This window comes from Oryctolagus cuniculus, chromosome 10, assembly GCF_051225735.1.
Source record: "Oryctolagus cuniculus isolate XC-2025 breed Fujian yellow rabbit chromosome 10, ASM5122573v1, whole genome shotgun sequence".
Classification (NCBI taxonomy): domain Eukaryota; kingdom Metazoa; phylum Chordata; class Mammalia; order Lagomorpha; family Leporidae; genus Oryctolagus; species Oryctolagus cuniculus.
In genome coordinates this window covers 107,056,823-107,081,850 of record NC_142876.1, presented here as the reverse complement: position 1 = coordinate 107,081,850, position 25,028 = coordinate 107,056,823, and the positions used below count along the sequence as shown (strand labels likewise).

The 25,028-nt window shown below is 49.9% G+C and overlaps 1 protein-coding gene across 10 annotated transcripts in view; it reads left to right on the top strand.

Annotated features, from left to right (window-relative positions):
* The window catches only part of TRAK1 (trafficking kinesin protein 1), a 195,183-nt gene that overhangs the window by 46,786 nt on the left and 123,369 nt on the right, over window positions 1-25,028 (top strand). The window contains exon 1 of one of the 10 annotated variants that reach the window (XM_089306490.1): window positions 15,627-16,033. The exons of 8 other annotated variants lie outside the window; for them this stretch is intronic. The gene's annotated coding sequence lies outside the window, so the exon portion shown is untranslated. Of the gene's footprint in view, window positions 1-15,626; window positions 16,034-16,304; window positions 16,440-25,028 lie in introns of those variants that run through there. One more of the 10 variants, XM_089306489.1, reaches the window with a different exon arrangement.

The window sequence follows — 25,028 nt, the reverse complement described above, 5'->3', positions numbered from 1 at the left end:
TGCTGTTGGGATGAGATGCATTGGTCTTCCCAGGGGCAGGTACTGTGTACCTTTTACCTATATTGTCGCATCTCTCATGGCCACTTGGGGAAGATGGACCAGAGGAGCCCGGTGTTGTACACTCCAGAAAGTTCAAGAAATTCAGTGAAGATCATGCTGGGAGTGAATAGTGAAGTTTGAATTCCAGGCCTCCCTTTCCAATCCCAAATGCATTGCTCATTTTCCCCGATCAGAGGTCAAATCCCACCACCTATGGGGAACGCGGTCACACTCAGTCATGTCTTGCCCGTGGCTTTCAAGCTGTAACTGCAGAGTTGACTCAGTGCAGGCCAGCTTGAGCTCAAAGCCAAGAGTTACTGTCCTGGTCTTGGCAGAACATATTTGCTCAACTCTGCCCTAGATCACAGCTAAAGATGCATTCAGGTTCTTTGTGTTGTCAGACTGGTCTCTCCCAGGAAAGCCTCTGTGGCTATGTTCTTGCTCTTGTGAAAAGGTGAGAGCGACACAGTGAAATAGAGAAAGCAGGCAGGGGCAGCACAGGTGGGTGTCACAGTCCAGGGGGAGTGATGCTCAGACTCTGTGATGGAGCAAGTATTCTTTTTATTTTTTTTTTTTTAAGATCTATTTGTTTATTTGAAAGAGTTAAATATAGAGAGGGAGAAACAAAGAAAAGAGACAGATCTTCTAACCACTGGTTCATAGCCAGGGCTGGGCCAGGCTGAAGTGAGGAGCCAGGAGCTTCATCCAGGTCTCCCATGTGGGTACAGGGGTCCAAGCACTTGGGGCATCTTCTGCTTTCCCAGGCACATTTGCAGGGATCTGGTTCGGAAGTGTGGCAGCTGGGACTTGAACCGGCGCCCATATAGGATGCTGGTGCTACAGACGGCAACCTCGCCCACTGTGCCACAGCGCTGCCACTACGTGTTCTTGCTGCTGTCCTGCTGACACAGAGGCCATAGCCTTCCCCCATGAATCTGGACTGGCCTTACTTTGACCAGCAGATTGTGGCAGGAGTGACTCAATGTAATTCTCAAGACTGAATCTTTTTTTTTTTCTTTCTATTTGACAGGTAGAGTTATAGACAGTGAGAGAGACAGAGAGAAAGGTCTTCCATTGGTTCACCCCCCCCAAATGGCTGCTGCGGCTGGCGCACTGCACCTATCCGAAGCCAGGAGCCAGGAGCTTCTTCCTGGTCTCCCACGCAGGTGCAGGGGCCCAAGCACTTGGGCCGTCCTCCACTGCCCTCCCAGGCGACAGCAGAGAGCTAGACTGGAAGAGGAGCAACCAGGACAGAACCCGGCGCCCATATGGGATGCCGGCGCCACAGGTGGAGGATTAACCAAGTGAGCCATGGCGCCGGCCCACAAGACTGAATCTTAAAGAGATCTGCAGCCTGCAGCTCTGCTTTGGGACCTGCCCCCGTGGAGGCCTGAGGAGCCACATGGAGATCATGTTTGCACATGCGAGGGGCTCCAACTATGGTGCTGGAGATGGGAGTGAACCCTGTTCAGATGCATCAGCACTCATTGCCATCTGCCTGCACCTTCACGGGGGACCCCCGGTGGGCACAGTGGAAGAGCCGCCCAGCTGAGCCTTTGCCATCAGTAGGATGGTAAGAGAGGATCAATTGTCATTCTTGGAAGCCAGGTTTAATGCCTTAGACCACTGTGAGATAAGATCGTCTGGAGACCATAGATGCCTTGTGGGTTGGGTGCTGGTGACACCTCGAGCACACAGTGAAATGAGACAAATTTCTGAACCTGTTGTGCAGGGTGCCCAGATGTAATTAAGAACTCTAAAATACAGAGTATTAGCAACTGAAATCTGGGAGTCTACTGTGTGATTGTAGACTAAAAAGCCTAGAATGAGTGTTGCCTTGTTCTAGACTTGTCATGGGAAAGCAGGTGAACAACAGGCATCCTAAGCAGTTTATCAAAGGTTCCTAAAATACTGAAGTTAGAGTGTTTGTGCCAGACTTCCTGGAAATGAAAACAGCTTTCCTGAAAATTATTTATGAATGGATTTTTAAAAAGATTTATATGTTTATTTGAAAGAGTTGCAGAAGCAGGGAGAGAGAGAGAGAGATCAATTGATTGATGGGGATCTTCCATCCAGTGTTTCACTCCCCAGATGGCCACACAGCCAGGGCTGGGCCAGAAGCCAAGAGTTTCATCTGGGTCTCCCATGTGGGTGGCAGAGGCCCAAGCATTTAAGCCATCCTCCACTGCTTTCCCCATGCCAATAGCAGGGAGCTAGATTTGGAAGTGGAACAGCTGGGCACCATCTGGCCCCATAAAGGATGCTGGCAGCACAGGTGGTGGTTTTACCTGCCATGCCACAGCACCAGCCCCATGGATGGGTTTTTTGATATTGATGTTGGCATAGGCTGTTCAGTTTGACATTGTTTGATCCTCATCAGAGGTCAGAGTGTAGAAGTGCAGGAATAGGTTTTAAGCATGTGGCTTTCTGTAGACCTACATCTGTGGCTTGTGTTTGTATGGAGCAGACCTGACCCCCTGGTCACACAGCTTTCCTGTGTCAAAGCTTATGGTTTCCTTTAACTCACTGAGCAGCTCAATGTCCAGTGTGGTACATTTTTTTTTGCCCACTGGGAAAGGCCAGACTTTTTGAAGCATGGGGTGTGTGACCAGGGTCACCTTATTGTCCGATTACGTAGATTACAATGTGAGTAATACCCCTAGCATTGCGTGGTGAAGTGGCCCAAATCTACCCCTGCCTGTAGTCCAGCTTTATCTGTTGAATCATTTGTTTACTTACTTGTTTCTTTGAGAAACAAACAGAGAGAGAGAGAGAGAGAGAGAGAGAGAGAGAGAACAAGGGAGCTTGGATCTACTGGTTCACTCCTCGAGTTCTTGCAATAGCAGGGCCAGGGCTAAAGCCAGCGGCCGGGAACTCAGTGCAGGTCTTCCACGTGGGAAGCAGGAATCCTGTTACTTGAGCCATCAACCCTGCTCCCAGGGTCTGCGCTAGCAGGAAGCTGGAGCCAGGTATTGAGCTCAGGTACTTTTACGTGGGACCCGGATGTCTTAACCACTGGACCAAATACCAGCTCCTATCCTGTTCATGTTAAACCCCACCCATGCTGAATGTTTAAGGGTTTTCTTACTGCTTCTGCTAACAGTGCCTCCCTTGTCCTTCCAACTAAACAAACCCCACCCTCCCAAAAGAAAAGAAAAAACAAAAACCTTCCTGGCTATAGCCAATAATATGTTTACATATTGTGCCCGAATTAGAATTGGTCATACCTTTACCCCTATCATCAGCAAATTTACTAAATAAAATTCAAGGTTGGTTTTTCAGCTTTCTTTTTTTGTCCTTTTGAGCATGCCTGTGTGACAGTGACTTGGATACTTTTCTTCTGAGTGTGTTACTAATCTGCTTTATAATGATGTTCATGTCTTTTTGTTTCTATGCAGTGTTATTGATTTAATTTTTAGCTTATATAAAGCGTTAATTATCATAGGTACAAAGTACAGAACAACCTGTGCCAGAGCTGGCTCATTACCTTCTTGGTTTCCTTCTCTCTGTTGTTGGGCACCCCATAGGGTGGTCAGTTTCTGGTTTCAGTCCATCCAGTGTTTCTTTTTTGTAAAAATAAACACAGATTTTTATCTATGAATGTTTTATTTCTCTGTTGTCCTTGTACTAAAAGGAAAACCTTTTAAAAATTATGTGTTGATTCGAAAAACAGAGAGAGAGAAATCTCTCCTCCATTGGTTCATTTCCCAGGGCTGTGTCAGGCTGGAGTTGGGAGTTGAGAGCTCAGTCCAGGTCTTCCGTGTGGGTAGCAGGGACCCAACCACTTGAGCCAGCACCTGTTGCCTCCCAGGGTGCACAATAGCAGGAAGCTGGAATCTGAAGCGACCCTGTGACCTGAACCCAGGCACCCTGTGCTGTGTGTCCCAGGCAGTGTCTTAACCACTGCATTAGATGCGAAGCTCTTTTTACACCTTTTTCCCACTATGTAGTATACTTCTGAGACTGTTCTACAATCAGTTTATGGAGATCTTTCTCATATTTTTGCCTTTATTGCTGGAAAATATTCCATTGTTTGGTTGAACAGACACTTACATATTAATAAGTTGCTTCCAGTATTTTACTGTTAATGTTTCATTTCATGATGAATTACCTTGCATGATTCTCTTTGTTTTCTGTATTCTATTGTTTCTGTTTTATTTTTGCAGCAGTGTATGGAATTTTATCTTCCATTACAACTTCTGATTATTGTCTGTGGAACTGAAGGCTGTTGATTTTGTGCTAACATATCCCGATACTTTACTGAGACCCTTTGTTTGTTGTTTTGAGTTAGTTCTGTTATTTCTTTTAGGTTTTCCAGATATGTGATTATATGATCTGCACAGGGATAACTTTACTTCTTCTTTCCCCATTCTTTTTTTTTTTTAAAGATTTATTTATTTACTTGAAAGTCAGAGTTACACAGAGAGGAGAGGCAGAGAGAGAGAGAGGTTTTCTATCCGATGGTTCACCCCCCAGTTGGCCGCAACGGCTGGAGCTGCGCCTGTCCAAAGCCAGGAGCTTCTTCTGGTCTCTCACATGGGTGCAGGGGCCCAAGGACTTGGGCCATCTTCTAATGCTTTCCCAGGCCATAGCAAAGAGCTGTATTGGAAGTGGAGCAGCCAGGTCTCAAACTGGCACCCATATGGGATGCCAGTGCTTCAGGCCAGGGCGTTAACCCGCTGTGCCACAGCGCCAGCCCCTTCTTTCCCCATTCTTAGGCTGCTCATTTTTTTTCCTTTGGTCTAGCTGTTACCCAGTGCATTGTTGGGTAGTAGTAGAAATAGTCAGCATCCTTGTCTTGTTCTTAACCATACTGAAAATTCTGCTGGTGTTTTCCCATTGAGTGGGATGTTGGGTCTGTGGTGTGTGTGTGTCTGTGTATCTGTCTCCCTGTTGCGTATCTGTTGATTCCTGCTTTATGGACTGTTTTTCTTGGGAATGGGTTGTTTAATTTCATTGGAAATTTTTCTGCTTCTATGGAGATAATTATGCCTTTTCTCCTTAGACCTAGTAATATGGTATATGATATAAATGGATTTTTATTTTTTATTATTTGTTTTTGAAAGAATGACAGAGAAAAAGGAGAGGGAGGAAGAGAGGGAAGCTGGGATGGAGAGAACCTTCATCTGCTGGTTCACTCTCCAAGGCTGGGCCAGGCCAAAGCCAGGAACTCCATCCTGGTCTCCCACGTGGGTGGCAGGGGCCCACGTACTAGAGCCATTATCCACTGCCTTCCCAAGTGCATTAGCAGGGAGCTGGATCAGAAGCAGCAGCTGGGACTTGAACTGGCACTCTCATAGGGGATGCTGGCCATATAAATGGTGGCTTTACCTGCCAAGCCACAGTGCTGGCCCCTGCTAATGTATTTTTAAATGTTAAGTTATCTTTACATTCCTCAAATAAACCTGTGATATGTTTCATTCCTTAAGTTCTGGATCAACCTAGGTGTATTTGAGACTATCCAGTTTTTGAGTATGTAGTAGAATTCTATGTTGACCAGTAGAATCTGATGGAGAAAAATGTCATTGCATGAATTTTGAGAATTTTTAAAAATCCTTGATGTAAGATTACATGTTCCTGATTCTAAGGATAAACATTAAATTATCCAGAAGTTTATTGGAAGCCAGTCCCTTTTCTAGATAATCTTTTTGACTGGAATTTTGCAGAATGCTATTGATGTAAGAAAGGGCACTTGCCAAGGTTGGAGTCATTCTGTGTGGGTAGAAGCAAAGCCATTCCAGAACTTGTAGCACACACATGGAGGCCAGGCAGGTAACAGAGGGATGGAACTAGCCGAGTAGCAGGTGTGAGGGAGTGGTGGGGACTGTGGCAAGCTGGAGTGCAGTTTGTTCCAGCTCCTTCCAACGGCTTCTCAGGAATGTGACCCTGATGCCAGAGAGGATAGGACATCTAGAATTTTAATGTGAAAACTTTGAAGATGTGGACAATTAGTTTAAACATTAAAAGCACAATGCAGGCCAAGCACAACACAGTCTGTGAAACTGTGACCCCATCAGCAGTCCTAGGAGCTGTGGTTAGGCAGTTGTCTTAGCTGGGCGTGGCTGCCAGACTTGCAAGTGGTGAACAGGAAGCTCAGAGGCGGGTCTTGCCCCTCCACAGCCTTGACAGGCTGCGTGCGCTGCTGCGGAGTGATCGTGGAGAGAGGCGGCGATGACCTGGCCTGGGCAGCCTGATCGTGGATGATGATGCTCCGAGCAAGCTCGAGAGGAGTGGGTGCCCCTGGGGAGGGGCAGCAAGGAGCGAACATGTGCTCTTTGGGTTGGGGATGACTCAGTCCCTCCCTCCCACCATCCACCCAGTCCTGATGGGTGCATTTCTCTTTTTTTTTTTTTTTTTTAGAAGGCTTTTATTAATGAATACAAATTCCATATGTGTGGCTTTTAGGAATATAGTGGTTCTTCCCCCCATTCCCACCTTCCCACCTCCTACCCCTACTCCCATCCCACCTCCTACTCCCACTCCCATACCATTCTTCATTAAGGTTCATTTTTATTTGACTATATACAGAAGACCAACTCTATACTGAGTAAAGATTTCAACAGTTTGCACCCACACAGACACACAAAGTATAAAGTACTGTTTGAAGACAAGTTTTACCATTAATTCTCATAGTACAACTCATTAAGGACAGAGGTCCTACATGGGGAGCAAGTGCACAGTGACTCCTGTTGTTGATTTAACAATTAACACTCTTACTTATGACATCAGTGATCACCCCAGGCTCTTGACATGAGCTGCCAAGGCTATGGAAGCCTCTTGGGTCCACAAACTCCGTTGGTTTTTAAACAGGGCCATAAGCAAAGGGGACGTTCTTTCCTCCCTTCAGAGAAAAGTGCATCCTTTGATGGCCCCTTCTTTGCACTGGGATCTCATTCACAGAGATATTTCATTTAGGTCATTTTTTTTTGTCACAGCGTCTTGGCTTTCCATGCCTGAAATGCTCTCCTGGGCTTTTCAGCCGGATCTGAATGCCTTAGGGGCTGATTCTGAGCATTTCCTCTTTTCATTCCTCTTCTTGCTCTTGCTTTTATGCATGTGCTCATCCTGGCCCCTTCTCTGCATCCCATGCAATGGTGCGACTGGTCGCCCAGTTGTCAGTATTTGCTCTGTGTGTGACTGCCCCCCCCCCCCCATTTCAGTGAGAAAGGCTAATTGGGTGCTTTCTTCTAGGGGAGGAGGAGTTTCAAAAACATGCTCTGTCAGTCTGTCCATGGCTCTGGGCTCTGACCTCACTGTTTGCCGGAGTGTTCTTATACTGAAGCTCTTGGCTTCTGCCTTCAATACCATGCATTCCTAATTATTTGTGCTACTTCTTAAGTAATCCAGAGGTCAGCCCTAGATTACTTACCAAAAGTGGCTGATAAGAATCGAGCCATGATTTCCAGCTCCTCCTCGTTCTTTATTTTTATTTTTTTATTATTTATTTATTTATTTTGACAGGCAGAGTGGACAGTGGGAGAGAGAGACAGAGAGAAAGGTCTTCCTTTGCCGTTGGTTGACCCTCCAATGGCCGCTGCGGCCGGTGCACTGCGGCCGGCGCACCGCGCTGATCTGAAGCCAGGAGCCAGGTGCTTCTCCTGGTTTCCCATGGGGTGCAGGGCCCAAACACTTGGGCCATCCTCCACTGTACTCCCGGGCCACAGCAGAGAGCTGGCCTGGAAGAGGGGCAACAGGGACAGAATCCGGCGCCCCGACCAGGACTAGAACCCGGTGTGCCGGCGCTGTAAGGCGGAGGATTAGCCTAGTGAGCAGCGGCGCAGGCCTCCTCCTCGTTCTTTGCAGATGCCGGTGTTAGAGCTTGGGAGAGAATTCCTTCTCTGCCATCAAGCTGGTTTAAGGCCAGGATCTGACTTTCAAAGGGGGCCAAGTGAAACCCGTCTGCCTCTCCAGGGATTGTTTAGAATGAATAAAATCAAGACCACGATACTTTTTCACATACATGCCTGCAGTGTGAATTGTTAACAGAAGAAGCTCTTATGCTGGCGCAGTTTTTCTGGAAAACTAGGAATTTGAAGGACTTAACTTGTCGATCGCGATGAAGCCCATTTTATTAAAAGGAGCACTGTTTGTAGCTAAGCAGCCTTGTCCGCTTTGAGTTCGTTCGTTCTTGGTCCTACAGTGAAGTCAGAAGACAGTGACAGCTTCTGTTTCCATAGCTGCAGAATCTGTTTTCAAAAACACAGGGCTATGATTTCACTGTCGTTCCGTGCATGTCGGGAAGCTCATATGGAAATAGAAAGGACGGCTCATTCAAAATACAAGCTTTCACACAAAGAAGTCCAGCTCCTCTGTGGGTGCTTGGATGAGATTTTTTTTCTTTCTTTTTCAAACTTTTTCAAGTTTTGCAGGCTTGTGCCAGAGGTTGAGCATGAAGTGGTCTTGAGTGACCTTGACTCTGTCCTGTCACTCAGGAATCCTCTTCAGACAGCTCCTTCTCGCGTTCTAACGTGACCGATGACTCAGTGAAAATCCATGGCATTCTATATAGGCTGCTGCCAACTGTAATTGTGTGTCACGTAGTCGTAAAGACAAATGGGTTGGTTGGTGCAGCAGGTTTGGACATAAAAAGGCGTGTCCTTGAATTCATTCTACACGCTGGGTTGTACTATGTCCAGGCGCTAAGGACACAGCAGTGAACCCAACGCCTAGACGTATGTCTTTGTCTCGGCCAGTCTCTGCTTGTACACTGTACACCTGGGTTGAAGTTTGTAGCCTGGTTGGAGGCACGGGTGTGATGAGGAATCCCTGTTTCCCCAGCAGGAGAGTTATTTGGGAGGAAACCGCAGAGCTGTCATTGATTGAGCACTTAGTGTATGCTTAGAGCACTTAGAATGTACTTTAGTGAATCATCTCACTCAACCCTTAAAACAACCCAGCACTTCCCACTTTATAGAGGGACCAAGGGTTGTAAGGGTTAACTGACTTTAGCTTGCACCACTGTCACTCCCTGTCTTACCCTGAAGGGGTGGAGCTTGTAGCAGAATTGCCTGTGTGGTCAGGGTTAGGAAATGTACTCCTCTCCAGGCTGTTGTGAAGGTGTGGGTGGCACTGAGCCTCTCCCACTCTGAGTACCTGCTGGAGGACACAGAGATCCAACGGTGCTCTTCTGTGACGACGAGCTTCTACAGCAAGTGCTATAGCCGCATTTGTGTATGTTCCCTTGTTACTGAAGTAGACACAGGAGTGGAGCTTCCCTAGCACAAAAATTTGAAATTCAAAGTACTCCAAGAATCCAAAAACATGTTGAATGCCAACAGGATGCCACAGTGGAAAATTGCACGTCTGACCTCGTGTTGCAGTCAAATCATTGAAGTATAAAATGACCTCCAGGCTGTGTGTGGAAGGTGTATATGAAACATAAATACATTTCGTGTTTAGACTTGGGTCTCTATCTTAAGATATACAATTATTTATATGCAAGTATTCCAGAATCCAGAAAAATCCCAAATCTATAATAATACTCCAATCCCCAGCATTTTGGAAGAGGGTTACTCTGCTTGTACCGAATTCTGCACCCGCCATTTCCCTGCTTCATCTAACCAGGGCATCTCTTCTTGGCCACCGTGTGCTTCTCTGCCCTTGGAAATGACGCTGTGGTGAGAATTGTGCAGAGGCGTTGTGTGGATGGCCATGCCTTATTTGGTGGAGATTTGTATCAGGAACATTGTCCTCTTCCACGTGCTAGCTGTCATACAGATGCCGAGAAGAGGAACGTTAAATGTCTGTAACGATGATGGCTTTTCTTAGAAAATAACTGGAGACGTGGAATTGCTTTTCATGCATGTTCCTCGATGTGTGTGAGGTCATCATCTGCACCCTTGTCAACTCCACAGGTGTTAAGTAGGACAAAGAAATGCTAATTTGATAGGGAACAGCATGGCATTTTATACTTGTTTTAATTAATTTCTTTGATTACTAGTGATACTTTTCCCTGAAAACATTTTAAATTAATGTTTGATAATAAAAAGTCACATTTAAAATAATTTAACAAAAAGTATTTTCATTATGGATTTTAACTTTTTTTGGGTGAGAAAAGATCTTCATGAATTACTGCATTTGATCTTTTTTTTTTTTTTAATTTTTATTTTTTGACAGGCAGAGTGGACAGTGAGAGAGAGAGACAGAGAGAAAGGTCTTCCTTTTGCCGTTGGTTCACCCTCCAATGGCCGCCGCGGCCGGCGCGCTGCAGCCAGCACACCGCGCTGATCCGATGGCAGGAGCCAGGAGCCAGGTGCTTTTCCTGGTCTCCCATGGGGTGCAGGGCCCAAGCACTTGGGCCATCCTCCACTGCACTCCCTGGCCACAGCAGAGAGCTGGCCTGGAAGAGGGGCAACCGGGACAGAATCCGGCGCCCCGACCGGGACTAGAACCTGGTGTGCCGGTGCCACAAGGCGGAGGATTAGCCTAGTGAGCCATGGCGCCGGCCTGCATTTGATCTTGAAATGGACAATTTATCTCATGGTCTTTAGAGTTTTTTGTGTGTAGGGTTGTTCTTTTTATGTCTCAACTTTTTCTGAAAAATTTCACATCTGTATAAATTATAAAAGAAGGGTACAGTGAAGTACACTGATGTTTGCCTTCTGTGTTTATTGGCGTTTTTGTGTGTGCTGTGGTATTAAACAGGCTTGAGTTCAACAGCAGCCTCCCCTCTGGGTGCTTAGGTCTCTGCAAGGGTACGTGCAGCCTTGGTTTTCCCACCGGGGGCTTCAGGAGGGTGATGATGCAGGCTCCACAGCAGCCCTGAGGTTGGGGCAGGCCCCCCCCTTGGGGTACCGCCCCCAGGCCAGGCCCGGCATGGCACACGGTTGATCACTTGCAGTATGTGCAGCCGGCAGCATTCTTCCGCTGGTTGGAGTCCTAGTGAGTTTTTTAAAAGCCGAGCTCCTCAGGGAGTGAGTGTGGTGAAAGTCAGCCCCCAAGGAGGGGCCTGGACTGAGAACTGCTCTCTTCCTCTCCTGCCCCTGGGCCTCCTCGCTCTGGTTATTGCATTCACTTTATCTGGGAGTGTGGCAGCCGGCAGCCACTGTTTTAGGCTGGGCGAGGCTTGTTAGTAATTCAGGCCTGTCTGTGGGGAGGGCAGGTGAGGCCCCCTGTGCTCCGCTGGCCTTGCTTTCTTGACCCTGTGGCCACGCAGAGCGGCAGCACAAGCAAGTAGGGGCTGCAAGGCAAGTGTTGCGCTTGCAGCAATAGCTTTCTGGCTTAGAAGCTCAGGGATTTTTCCAGTGAGCCATGCCACAGGGCTTTGGGATGAAGGTACTCCTCCTGCCATCCTCCCAGGCTCTGGCCAACCTCCTCCTGGAGCCCTGGGAATGTGGGAGAGCCCGGCTGCAGTTTCTGGGTTTCTGATCGGGGCTCACAGAGAAGCATGGAATATACCACCGTGATGCTCCTCCAAGAACCTCCCTCGCCCGGCCTGCTGCCCATCAGGCTGGCCTTGTGCCCCATGACTGGCGGGATTAAATATCCACAGAGGCCACTCTTTGTCCAGCAGACCAACCAGTTGGCCCGGTACACTAGGGAAGGAAGCCCCCTGCAGACGGGTGCACTGCCTGGAGGCGCTGCCTCTTCAGGGGCAACGGCCAAGTTTGCAATGCCCTGCCCAGCTGTTGGGGGCTTCCAGGCGATGCGTGTCTGCCCTGGGCCCAGGCCAGCTGGTCTCACTGAACTCTCGTGGTGCTGGAAGGCATGTAAAGGTTCCATTGCGGACGGGAGAGGAGGGGCGGCTTCAGCCGGCTCTGCGGCTCAGCTCTGTCTCCTTTGGCAGGAGATGGAGCTATTTATGGCGTCTGATAAATCTGCCGCCTTTGAGAGGGACCGGGGGCCCCTGTTACGTAAGGTCATCGGCGAGTGCTGTATTTTTGTTCTCTTGTTCTTCCTTGTTCTGGGACACAGGGGTGGGCTTCCAGAAGGCAGCGTGGCCTGGCGTTTGGGTCACATGGTAGCAGTTTTCACTCACGAGACCTGGATCTATTACATGGGTTTGCCCTGACGTCATAGGCATTCGCTGGTGCAGCGCCTGTGCTGGGGAGGGGGGGGGGGGGAGGAAGAGATGTGCACGGGGTGGGGTGGGGTGGTGGTTTGCTTCCGGTTTCCTTGCAAGGTTTAGAAATGAGAGGGGGCCTGGATTCTGGAACTCACTTGGGTCACAGTCATTTTTCTTCAGTTGCTCCAAGTTGAGGAAATTTGCTTGGAGAGGTTGTTGTTGCCGTTTTAGGGGCTTCCCTTGTTCCAGAGCCAGAGAAAGATGATGTAGGCTTATGAGTGGATGCTGCTCCCCCTACCGTTTTTTTATTTTTATTTTTCTGAGACACAGAGAGGTAGAGAGAGCTCTCATCTGTTGGTTCACTCCCCCCAGATGCCCAGAACAGCCAGGGCTGGGCCGAGCTGAGGTTGGGTGCTGGGCGCTCAATCCAGGTCTCCCATGTGGGTGGCAGGAGCTTGATTACTTGAGCCCTCGTCACTGCTGCCTCCCAGGGTGTGCAGTGGCAGGAAGCTGCAGTCGGGAGCCGGAGCCGGGACTTGAACCCAGACACTCTGATGTGGACTCCGGCATCCTGACCCTTGTTTTAGCCCCTGGGTCAGATGCCTGGCCCTGCTCCACCGTTCTGGCTGCAGTTGCCTGTGTGGGCTCCTGCAGGTCTCTCTCATCCTGTGGGTGGTCACTCATGCCCTCTCCCAAGATGCTCCTGCCTCCGCAGTGTGGTGTTGTGGGAACTGCAAATTTGCGGCAGTGAGAACGCTTCCCAGTCCTGCTTCTGCCACGACTGGGGCTGAGACTTCGAGCAAGATGCCTGACCTCTCCCCAAGCCTCTCCTCAACCCCTGCCTCACAAAACAAGTATGGTTCTGCCAGTCTTTAGAGTTACATGAAGGGCAGGAAATGGCATCGCAAGCATGCAAGCCTGCGGTGCCCTGCATGGTGTGGGTGACCTGCACAGCCCATGGCAACTTCTGGGCAGCCTTGCTCCCTCCCCGCTACCCCGTGCCACCGCTGCCAACCTGAAACTTGTCTCTTCTTCACCCAGCTGTTCAGCTTTGACATGGATATTCCCCACTGCTTAGCCATGTGAGGAGCTGGCCTGGACAGATGGGAGTGCCAGGAAGATCCAGTGAGATGAGAGAGTGACAAATGGAGGAGTAGAGAGTGAACAGACCTGCGTGGTCACCTGTCATCCGCCCGCTGTGTGGCGTGGCCCCAGATCCCATCTTTGAGCTGCCTGCAGAGTGGGTACATATTTCTCCTGTGGACTTGAGCTGTCTCAGTGGGGTCTTTGTCATGTTCGCTTTGCACCTGTCCTGGCAAAAGGGTTATTTTAAGACCCGGTAGACAGATGTGGGGAATGGTTCGTTGTCAAGGATCACAGGGAGTGTCTGATTTCCCACTGGACTGTGAGCTCCTTTAAGCACACCGTTACTCACAGCTGTAGTAGAGCAAACAGTGTCTTTGGAGCCATTCAAAGCTAAGCTCAACCCCTAGCGAGTTATTCAGCCTCTGTTTGTTTATCCCATTTCCTCTTCTATAAAAAGTGAATGCTGATATTACCTTATAGGTTGTGAGCCTTAAGCAAGGTCGTGTGTACAAATGACTAAGTACAGGGCCAGGCCTGTGGCTCATTGTGCAATTACAGGAGTGCTGGCACTGTCTGTGTTTTCACATAACACATCCTGTTCTCCTCACCTTCTAAGCAGGTGGCATTTGACTCAGAGAAGTAGCTACCAGATAGCAAGACGCTAGGTTGCCCTGTCCACAGAATGGGGGGCCCTTGTGTCAGTCTCAACTGATACAAGTTGGGACCTTCATGAACAAGGTGGCCTCAGATGAGAGCCAAGATCCTAGAGGGCCCACCTTGATTTTTTTTTTTTGTAATTTTTTTTTTTTAAAGAGGTAGAACAACTGAGAAAGAGAGAGAGAGAGAGTGAGAGCGAGTAAGCAAGCAGTTTTCCATTCACTGCTCTGCTTCCCAAATTCCAAATACCTGCAACAGCCAGGGCTGGACCAGGCCAAATCCAGGAGCCAGGAACTCCATCTGGGTGTCCCACGTGGGCAGCGTGGGCTCAAGTGCTTGAGCCATCATCTGCTGTTTCCTAGGAAGCAGAGCAGCTGCCTCTCCAAGTGGAACCATGATGAGGGATGTGGCCATCCCAAGCAACAACCAAACCCGCTGTGCAGTGCTTGCACCGCCTCCTCGCCCCCCTACTCCCTCGCCAGTTTTAAATGATGGATTTCCTTTAGGATCATTCACAGCCTGCAGGGTCGCTGGCCATCCCAGGTGATTGTTCCTAAGGTAGGAACAAGGTATTGAATGCCTCCATTGCCTGTACAGCTACGAAATGCCTGTGATCCCTGGGGCCCAGGCCTGGCCCGCCACCTCCTCTTCCAACAACTCGACAAGCAGGTGATGGCACCCACATTCTGTGGATGAGCAACATCTCAGAGCCTGTCCAAAGGCTATAGATTAAATCCAGGCCTGTCTGGTCCCAGTGTAGGATCTGAATCATCTTCCTCTGGGGCCAAAAGGCTGTGGGGTGACTGATTTGCCTTCTCCCTGGGCTTAGCACAGCACAGGGAACCTAAGGAGGACTGGGCCTGCAAAACCCAAGTCCCCCATGGGAGGCAGAATTCCGGAGTTGTCCCATGAAGATTGCTCTCCCCTGCTTTTCAGTCAAGTGCCCATTTAGGTTCTGCTGTCCAGGGGCTAGAAAGAAAGATGCCATGGCAAAAGAGGAAGTCATGGGAGTTCCAGGCCGAGAAGATGCAGCACAGCTTTGCTGGTTGGGGGATGAGGCCACATGCAGGGACCACAGGGAGACTTGGAGGAGCTCATGGAAGGTGTGGAAGGAATGCGGGCAGCCTGAAGGAACACAGGCCAGCCCCAGCAGGCAGCCCCAGAAAGGAGTCCTTCAGTCCTGCAACCCCAGGGAGCTGAGTTCAGCCAACAACCCGAGTCAGTGTGGACTGCAGAGCTTTCCAGAGCCTCCAGTAAGGAACACACTCTGCCGACACCTGGACTGCAGCCTGGTGAGAGAGCCATGGTGGATTTCTAACCCGTGGACCTGTGAGTTGATGCATGGGTGTTATGTCACGCCGCTGTGAAATCTAGGCTAGAGACATCCCACAGTCCTGCAGCACGGCTTGTCTCTGTTGGAAATTGTTTGCTTTCTTGGACCTGTTTGTTCAGGTTGCTGAGTAAAATCATAGACCGCAGGTGTATCCGATGGCTCTGCCCTTAAGGAGGAAACTTTGAGCGCTCAGACACCTGCTGCTCCAAGTGAGAGGATTGGTGTCTCCTTAGCACCTGCTGGGCCTCCCACCTGGAGCTGTGGTTCTGATGTTTTCTTCACTGCCTCTGACTTTGTCCTGGAGGAAGCTCCCTTTTCACCCCTTCGGGAGTAGGTGATTTGTGCACACAAAGGGCAACTCTGTCTGCTTTGTGCCACTTGGGTCTCCTGCTAGGTGTGTGTGTGTGTGTGTGTGTGTGTGTGTGAGAGAGAGAGAGAGAGAGAGAGAGAGAGAGAGAGATGGTTGGGAACAGGTGGCAGTGGTCTCATGCTCACAGCACAAGGGAGAGTCAAGAAGGGCTGACCTGGAGGTAGAAGCCCACCTGTGATTCCACCTGCCGTCTCCTGCAGCCCATGGAGCACCGTAGCTGGCAGGCAGCACGGAGAGCTGGCTCAGTCCCTTCCTTTTCCAGATGGGGGAGCTGGGCTCAGAGCAGTGACACCCTCTCTTCAGTGTCACACTGCTTTCTCGGGTTTAGTGCAGATTCTGAGCCACAAAACTCGCACAGTAGAGGAAGAGAAAATCTTAGGAATTTACGCATGTACTTTGTCAGCAACTTCAAGTTCGGCAACAGACTGCAGTAAACTTGAGCAGCGTGTCAAGTACTCCGACAACCTGAGGGCTGCCGTCACTGACCGTGGCATTGAGAAGAAGGATGAAGCCAGGAACCTGGGCCAAGGGCTCCAGGCGCAAGGCAGGAGAATTCTCCCAGCCCCCGTGTGGACTCTGTCCTACTTCTTTGCCCTGAACCTCTTTGGCTAAGAAACTGACCAGCTTGTGGAATTTCTCACTGATCCCTGCCCTCCTGCAGCCTCCCCAGGCAGCCCTCAGTAAATTCAAGACTCGCTTTCAGCTCTGTCTCAGAGAAGCCTTTGGCTGGCTGTGCCAGGGTTTGCTGCGGCCACCGTTGCCTTGCTGCTGAGCCCGCGTGAAGCCTCAGAAGCACCTGTGCCTGCTAAGTAGGGGGAAGACAAAAGACACGGCAACCACCGAGCTGCCCTGAGCCCTTTCTGAGCTGTGTTCCCCCTGTGGCTGGCTCCGTGGCCTTTGGAAAGTTACTGGGCCTCTCTGGGCATTATTTTCCTTGGCTGTCAAATAAGGCCGGTAACACTACCTGGCTAGTGGGGAGGTGCTGGTGGTGGGTAGTAGAAGTTAGAGCTTCCAAAGCACTTGATGCAGTGGCTGGCACACACTGAGCTCTCGGCGAAGGTGGGCGTTGGTGGTCACCACTTTAGAGACGTTGTTTGCTCTTGTGGAAGACCCGGTTCTCAGTTGTGTGACTGTAGGAACATTTAGGGTCGAGGAAGGTGGCTCCTGTTAGGGTACTACAAAGAGTTTGTGAAAAGTGGAATTAAAAGATAAGTTTATTTTGGCGCAAAAAATTGAAATTCATGCATCATTTTAATAATATGCATTTTTCATGAACTCTCTGAAGACCTTTCATATGCCTGAATTTCAAGATACGTTTGCACCAAAGGACATGCCTGCTAATCCCATGTTCTCAGGCATGCGTGCCAGGCTGTGTGCCAGGTGCTTTGTTTGTGTCCGTGTTACCGATCCAATAATTTGAGAGGTGTGGGTGTGGGTATTATTGTCCCACAGAGGAGGAAACCGGGCTCAGGGACCTGTAGGAACATGCCATGGGTCTCAGCAGCCAGAAAGCCCAGGGCCCACAGCTCTCTCCTCCTCCCCAAATGAAGCCTTGACGTTGTGGGGGGCTGCGTGCTGGGCAGCCTCTTGCTGCTTTAGTCTTGTGAGCCCAGTGGGATGCCTGGCTGCACTTCTTTCTGCCCCTTTGAGTTCTGAGAGATCATGAGATCTCAGCAGAAAATGCAGCGTGAGTCACGGTGCTGATCCATAGTGTGGTGGAATGAGGTTTGAATCGTCAGGGTCCTTCACAGCTACCTCACACCTGGGAGAAGGGCAGACCCTCTCAGTTCCTGGGTCCCCCGCAGGGCACACAGCACAGCTGTTTCTTCAGGCTGAAACTGGTGGAAGCTTTGCTGACCTGCTTTCCAGTGATTGACACCTGAGTCTTCCTGGTCCCCACTGTTGGATGGTTTATCTTGCATGTTTGACCACAAATCCCAGCCGGTGTGTACTGGTCTGTATTGGGAAGGGGAAGAGAGGTTAAATTGGAGCCAGCTGTGATCCCCATTCGTGGAACACTTCAGAAGTGTGCCAGGCAGGTTCTCCCTGTTCTCGGTGAGCAGTGGGTAATGGAGGAGTTTAGCCCCATTGCCTTGTTACGGATTCCAAAATCATAGCTTCCTAGCTTCCAGGGATCCTCAAGGTCATTTGGGTCAAGCCTCCTTCATTCAGTCATTCATTCACTCCTTGTATTGTGTGTCCTGCTGGCATTTACTTAGTGCCCACCGTGTGCCAGGACAGCCTTGCATCGTGTTAGGAGCGGACAAGTAGGGATAGGAGGACAGAGCCTGGGGCTTGTGTGTGATGGGGAGAGGCTTGTCCCAGAGTGCACACCACACGGCAGGTGCCTGTGCTACAGGGACTGTGTACAGGTGGTGGTAGTGATGGTTTTGAGAACTTCCTGTGGAGCAGGCAGGGGGTCAGTATCTTACAGGGATCATCTTATTTAGAATAACTCAATAGTTTGCTGTAATTTAGAACTGCTTCTCTGTGGATAAAAATCCAGGCTATTTCTCACTTGTTTTTTTTTTTTTTTGTTTTTGTTTTTTTTTGTTTTTTTTGACAGGCAGAGTGGACAGTGAGAGAGAGAGAGAGAGAGAGAGGTCTTCCTTTGCCGTTGGTTCACCCTCCAATGGCCGCCGCGGCCGGCGCGCTGCGGCCGGCGCACCGCGCTGATCCGATGGCAGGAGCCAGGAGCCAGTGCTTTTCCTGGTCTCCCCTGGGGTGCAGGGCCCAAGCACCTGGGCCATCCTCCACTGCACTCCCTGGCCACAGCAGAGGGCTGGCCTGGAAGAGGGGCGACCGGGACAGAATCCGGCGCCCCGACCGGGACTAGAACCCGGTGTGCCGGCGCCGCTAGGCGGAGGATTAGCCTAGTGAGCCGTGGCGCCGGCCTCACTTGATTTTAATGGGCAAAAAACTCGGTTTTGGGTTTTTTGTTTGTTTTAAAATTTCAAGAAGGGCCCCTCGAGCTTCCGAATGGCTTTGCCAGTTGCCGAACTTCCAGAGTGCCCTGTGGACTTCAGAGCTGTGGCCCGTGTTCCCTTGTGAGCCCGAGTGAGCATTTGCTGATGCCTCCAAAAGTTGGTGTTTCAGAAAGGACTTAAAACAGTCAGCCCCTGCACATCCCTGGGTCCCACATCTGCTCATTCAACCAACCCCAGATCGGGGGGGAAAATTTTCCCGAAGGTTCCAAAAATCGAATCTTAAATTTCCTGCCGATCAGGCACCAGACTGCTTGGAAGTGGTGCTGTGGAAGTGACGCGCGGCCTCTGCCCTCGTACAGGTCTCTGCCTCTCTCGACATGCCAGGTTTGAGCCTGGCCCGCTTTGCATTCGTGTTGTATGGAGTTAGGCCTGTGATGGTTGCATCAGTACTGAGCATGCACAGATGACCTTTCTTGTCATCATTCCATAGACTGTACAGTTTAACATCTAGATCATGTAGAGATGATCTGAAGGGTATGGGAGGATGTATTCTATGCGAGGTTATAAGCGAATATTATGCCATCTTGTTTCAAGGACTGAAGGGATGAGCATTTGGCCTAATGGCTCAGATGCCCACGTCTGTCATCAGAGTTGCCTGGGTTTGAGTTCTGACTCCAGTTTCCTACTAATGCAAACCCTGGGAAGCAGTAGGGATGACTCAAGTAATTGGGTCCCTGCCACCCATGTGGGAGACCTGGAATGTGTTCTTGACTTCTGGCTTCAATAACTGGCCCAGGCCTGGCCATTGTGGGCATTTTGGGGAGAGAATTAGAGGGTGGGAGCTCTCTTTGTGTCTGTCTGTCTGCCTCTCAAATTAGCATCCTGATTTTGGTATCCACAGGGAGTCCTGGAAAGCAGAGTGACTGAAGCATTGTAGCGATATGTTTCTGTGCTAAATGTGCGACATCTATAAATGGAAACAAAGCTTCTGTTAGGAGAAGCAGTAGCACTTATGGATAAATGATCAAGATACAGGCCACCCAGAAATGAAGGCAAAAGTTACATAACCCATGGTCGAATCCCCTTTGAGAAATCTTCACATTATAGAACGTTAAAAAGAAAAACAACGTTGATTTAAATGAAACTTTGCTTTCAGAACAGTTGCATTCTGCAAAGGGAGAAAGTATTTTGAACTATTGTATATGAATCACATAGAACACGTAAGGATAAAGAAGGTTTGAATGGAGGGTTGGGTTTGTTAATGCATTTAGAACCTTTTGAGATCCGTGTTAATTACCTTCTTTCTCTCTGCCCCTGAGACAAATTTGTACCTGCTCTGGAACCTTCTATCCAAGGTGGCACTGTTGAACTTCTCCATAGCTGCCACAGTCCTGTGCCATTACATCTTAGGGCTATGTGTTCCCTGTGATCAGCTTGGTCTGTACCTACTGAGGCCAAAGAGCCACGGACATTTTGCCAGGCTGTCCTTTGGGATTTGTTCTCCCTACCCTGCTCCAGGAAAGCATAATGAGACTCTGAGTTTCCTAAAACACTTGCCGTATTCACTGAGCCTTATTACAACTGTTTAATACGAAATCTCACCTGGTAAGGGACCTTTATTGAGGTTCCTTTAAAAAGTGTTCAGGGAGTTTATGTCCTTTATTCTGGGCTTTTTGCTTTAGGTTTGTGAATCGCATGCATTATGTAGTCTTTAATTTTAGATATTCCTAGTTGATTTCACTGCCATTTTTACTTTACCATGTTTTCCTCACCTTTGAGTTTTATTATGTTGATGTGTTCCCGAGATCCCGTGAGACGTGGTCACACCTGGCGCTCTCCAGAAGTGTGAAAGGGGTCTTCCGGGGCTGGGCTTGTGCCACATCCAGTGTTGGAGTGCTGGTTGGAGTCCTGGCTGTTCCACTTCCAATCTAGCTTCCTTAATGCACCTAGGAGAGCAACGCAAGGTGGCCCAAGTACTTGGGCTTCTGCCACTCATGTAGGAGATGTAGGTGGAGTTCCTGGTTCCTAGCTTTGCACTGACCTGGCTGTTGCAGCCATTTGGGGAATAAACCAGTAGATAGAATCTCTCCCTCTCCCTCTCCCTCTCCCTCTCCCTCTCCCTCTCCCTCTCCCTCTCCCTCTCCCTCTCCCTCTCCCTCTCCCTCTCCCTCTCCCTCTCCCTCTCCCTCTCCCTCTCCCTCTCCCTCTCCCTCTCCCTCTCCCTCTCCCTCTCCCTCTCCCTCTCCCTCTCCCTCTCCCTCTCCCTCTCCCTCTCCCTCTCCCTCTCCCTCTCCCTCTCCCTCTCCCTCTCCCTCTCCCTCTCCCTCTCCCTCTCCCTCTCCCTCTCCCTCTCCCTCTCCCTCTCCCTCTCCCTCTCCCTCTCCCTCTCCCTCTCCCTCTCCCTCTCCCTCTCCCTCTCCCTCTCCCTCTCCCTCTCCCTCTCCCTCTCCCTCTCCCTCTCCCTCTCCCTCTCCCTCTCCCTCTCCCTCTCCCTCTCCCTCTCCCTCTCCCTCTCCCTCTCCCTCTCCCTCTTTCCTTTCCCTCTCTCCTTTCCCTCTCCCTCTCCTCCTCCCACTGCCCCTCTCCCTCCCCTCCCTCTCTCCATCTCCCCTGCTCCAACCTCCCCTTCTTCTCTCCTTCTCTTGGTCTTTCCCTCTCTCCCTCTGTTTCTCTGCCTTTCAGATAAATAATTTTAAAAGGGGGTCTTCAGGTTTCAGCATATCTGGCACTGTTTGTTGTCTTTGTGTATGAAAGCATCTTAATTGGGTATAGAGTTCTTAAAAACTTTTCACTCCAGTTCCTGAGGACTGTCTTCTACAAAGCACTGGCATCACATTTAGACATATGAGATGCCTTTTTGTCCCCAGTCTTTGTGTCGTTACATTTTTGTCTGTGTCTAGATATCCTCAGGATTTAAACTCCACACTAGGTTATATCTAGGAGTCCGTTTCATTAATTCTGTCTGGGTCCTACGTAGAGGCTTTTGGTTTAAAAGTGCAAGTCTTGGCCGGCGCCGAGGCTCACTAGGCTAATCCTCCGCCTTGCGGCGCCGGCACACCGGGTTCTAGTCCCAGTCGGGGCGCCGGATTCTGTCCCGGTTGCCCCTCTTCCAGGCCAGCTCTCTGCTGTGGCCAGGGAGTGCAGTGGAGGATGGCCCAGGTGCTTGGGCCCTGCACCCCATGGGAGACCAGGAAAAGCACCTGGCTCCTGGCTCCTGCCATCGGATCAGCGCGGTGCACCAGCCACAGCACGCTGGCCGCGGCGGCCATTGGAGGGTGAACCAATGGCAAAGGAAGACCTTTCTCTCTGTCTCTCTCTCTCACTGTCCATTCTGCCTGTCAAAAAAAAAAAAAAATATTCACCTAACTCTCATCTACTTTTTTTTCATTAAGATTTGAATACATGTGAGGCTTTATTTAAAAGATTACAAACAGTTGAAAATAGTTTCCACATCCCACCAGGGCAGCGCCCATGTTTGCTTGGGAGACCCATCATCCTCATGCCTTGCTTAATAAATGCTTTTTTTTTTTTTTTTAATTTGAAAGACAAAGTTACAGAGAGAGGTAGAGACAGAGAGGGAGGTCTTCCATCTGCAGGTTCACTCCCCAGATGGCCAAAATAGCCAGAGCTACACCGATTCAAAGCCAGGAGACCGGCCATGGCGGCCATTGGAGGGTGAACCAACGGCAAAGGAAGACCTTTCTCTCTGTCTTTCTCTCTCACTGTCCACGCTACCTGTCAAAAAAAAAAAAAAAAAAAAAAAGCAAGTCTCCCGCTCTAGGCGTCCATTCCAGTCCAGCGTGTTTTCAGCTCTGTTCCCTTGCATCCACACCTCTTTTTCAGGCACTCTCCTGAGTGCATCTCTTCATCTTCTCAGTGTCAGGAGTTTGCAAGCCGGTTCCCAGATTCCATGTGTGCACCCATGGGTCTGTTGTCTACTCTGCTCAAGCATACATGTAAGCAAGGGATGAGTCGCAGAGCCAAGTTGGTGGATCATTGCATGGTTTGCAGCCAGCAAGGCAGCCTCCAGACCAGGAATCAGAACTGGACCGTCCCAGGAGAAGCCCCCAGTGGCCCCCTGAGAGGCACAAGACAGGCAGCTCCCCTTGGCGTCACCCTGAACAGTTCCGTCCTGGCTCGCTGGCTGCGTCTCCCACCTCCTGGAGGGCTTCTCCTCCAGCACCCCGCCCTCCCCGCCTCTGCCACCCAGGTGGTTTTGGGTATTGCCCAGGGCCTCTTGCTTGTTGGTGGCTTTGTCGTTTTGTCTGTATTTGAACCACTGAGGAGCTGAGACAACCCGGATTCATCTATTTACGGTCTTGCAGAAATTGCTGAGGTGTCCAAGGTGCTTCTCACACCTTTCCCTTTGCACCAGGGACCTGCAGGCTTCCCCACCCCCTCTCCCATTGGATATATATATATTTTTTTAAGGTTAATTTATTTATTTGAAGGGTAGAGTTACAGACAGAGGGAAAGACATATATATAGAGAGAGGTCCTTCATTTGCTGGTTCACTCCCCAAAGGGCCGCAATGGATGGAGCTGCGCCGATCCAAAGGCAGGAGCCAGGAGCCGGGTGCTTCTTCCCAGTCTCCCACACGGGTGCAGGGGCCCAAGGACTTGGGCCACCTTCTACTGCTTTCCCAGGCCATAGCAGGGAGCTGGATTGGAAGTGGAGCAGCTGGGACTCGAACCACCACCCTTATGGAATGCCAGCGCTTCAGGTGCCCTCCCCCCATTTTGATATTTATTTTGTCTGTGTTATGAGGGCAGGACACTTATCCCCTGAGCCAACTTCATTTAATAGGAATTCTTGGTTGTACTTTGACAAACCCTCCTTGAGGAGCAATGACAAAGATTCAAGGCTGTGCCACATCTCCTTGTAATCACCATAGCTCATCATTTGTTACCGCAGTGAGTCTCTTTCTTTTTGATCTTAGGTTCTCTCAAAATTACTGAATATCCCATTGAGTGTTTTTTTAAAATATGGGTTATATTGAGCATATAGGTTGTTATTTGGATTTAAGGTACAAGCCTTTAAGCCATATGGTTACGGAAGCACACATCCTGTTACTTAGCCTTAAGGGTAATGGCCTCATCACCCATCCTGCAGCCTCTGGGAAATTCTACTGTAGATCAGTAGAAGAATGGGAGTGAAATAGTTTTGTAAAAGGTGTTTATTTTTTTCATCTACTTGAAAGGCAGAGTGTCATGTGTGTGCGTACCCACACACAGAGGAAGAGAGATTTTTCATCTGCTGATTCATTCCCCAAATGCCTGCGATAGTCAGGGCTGCACCAGGCCAAAGCCGGGAGCCAGGGACTCCATCTGGGTCTCCCCTGTGGGTGGCAGGGACCTAAGCACTTCAGCCATCACCTGCTGCCTCTGAGGGTGCATCAGTAGGAAGCTGGATCCAGAAACAGAGCAGCCAGGATTCACACTGGTACTCAGATATGGGATGCTGGCATTGCAAACTTCGGCTGAACCAGACCTGTTCCATGTCACAAGACCTGCTCCAGGAAACAGTTTTGACTCTGTAGACCCTTTGAGCCAGGCTCAGGGTACCCCAGGGGTTCTCAGTCCGCACTTTGAGATCTCTTGCTTCCTGCCTGATTCATTAAGCCTCTGCTTGACATTGTTTGCTGGGTGTGTGCACACACACCTGCTGTGGGCATGGAGGTGGGCTGGGCGACCTTGAAGGCAAGTTTGACTTCTAAGGCAGCAGCGCCTTCCTGAAATGTTTGAAGTTACTGCCTGTAGGCTTACTATTTGGGAGTGGAGTGGAGCCTGTACCATATACCATCCCTTTTCCTACAATTTTCTGGGGAAAAAAATCTCAGATTTTAAAAAAAAAGACTTGATTTAATTGAAAGGCAAAACTACACACAAAGAGAGAGAAATAGAGAGAGATCTTCCATCCACTGATTCACTCCCTAAATGGCCGCCATGGCCAGGACTGGGTCATACTGAAGCCAGAAGCCTGCAAGTCCATCCGGGTCTCCCACCTTGAGCACTTGAGCCATCTTCCACTGTGTTCCCAGGGGCATTAGCAGGGAGCAGAGCAGCTGGCTCTCGACCAGCGCTCTTATGGGATGCCAGTGTCACAGGTGGCTGGCTTAACCTGCTGAGCCACAATGCAGACCCCTCAGTCAGGTTTTAGACAGGGCTGTGAGTCTCCTGCTTAGGCCCCTGTTGCTGCAATGGCCCCAAGGGTCTAGACCTCAGCTCCGCCAGAACCCGTGAAACTGCGTGTGGTTTTTGGAAGTAAGGTCTGTAATTTTCATCAGATTTTTCAAGAGTCCCCTTATTTCTCACTGTAACTTCAGTGTAGGGGAATAGACCTTAAAGTTCTTAGAGACCTGAGAACATATCACGGTTGGAAGGGCTGAAGAGAAACATCACTTGTTGGCCGGCACCGCGGCTCACTAGGCTAATCCTCCACCTTGCGGCACCGGCACACTGGGTTCTAGTCCCGGTCGGGGCACCGGATTCTGTCCCGGTTGCCCCTCTTCCAGGCCAGCTCTCTGCTGTGGCCAGGGAGTGCAGTGGAGGATGGCCCAAGTGCTTGGGCCCTGCACCCCATGGGAGACCAGGAGAAGCACCTGGCTCCTGC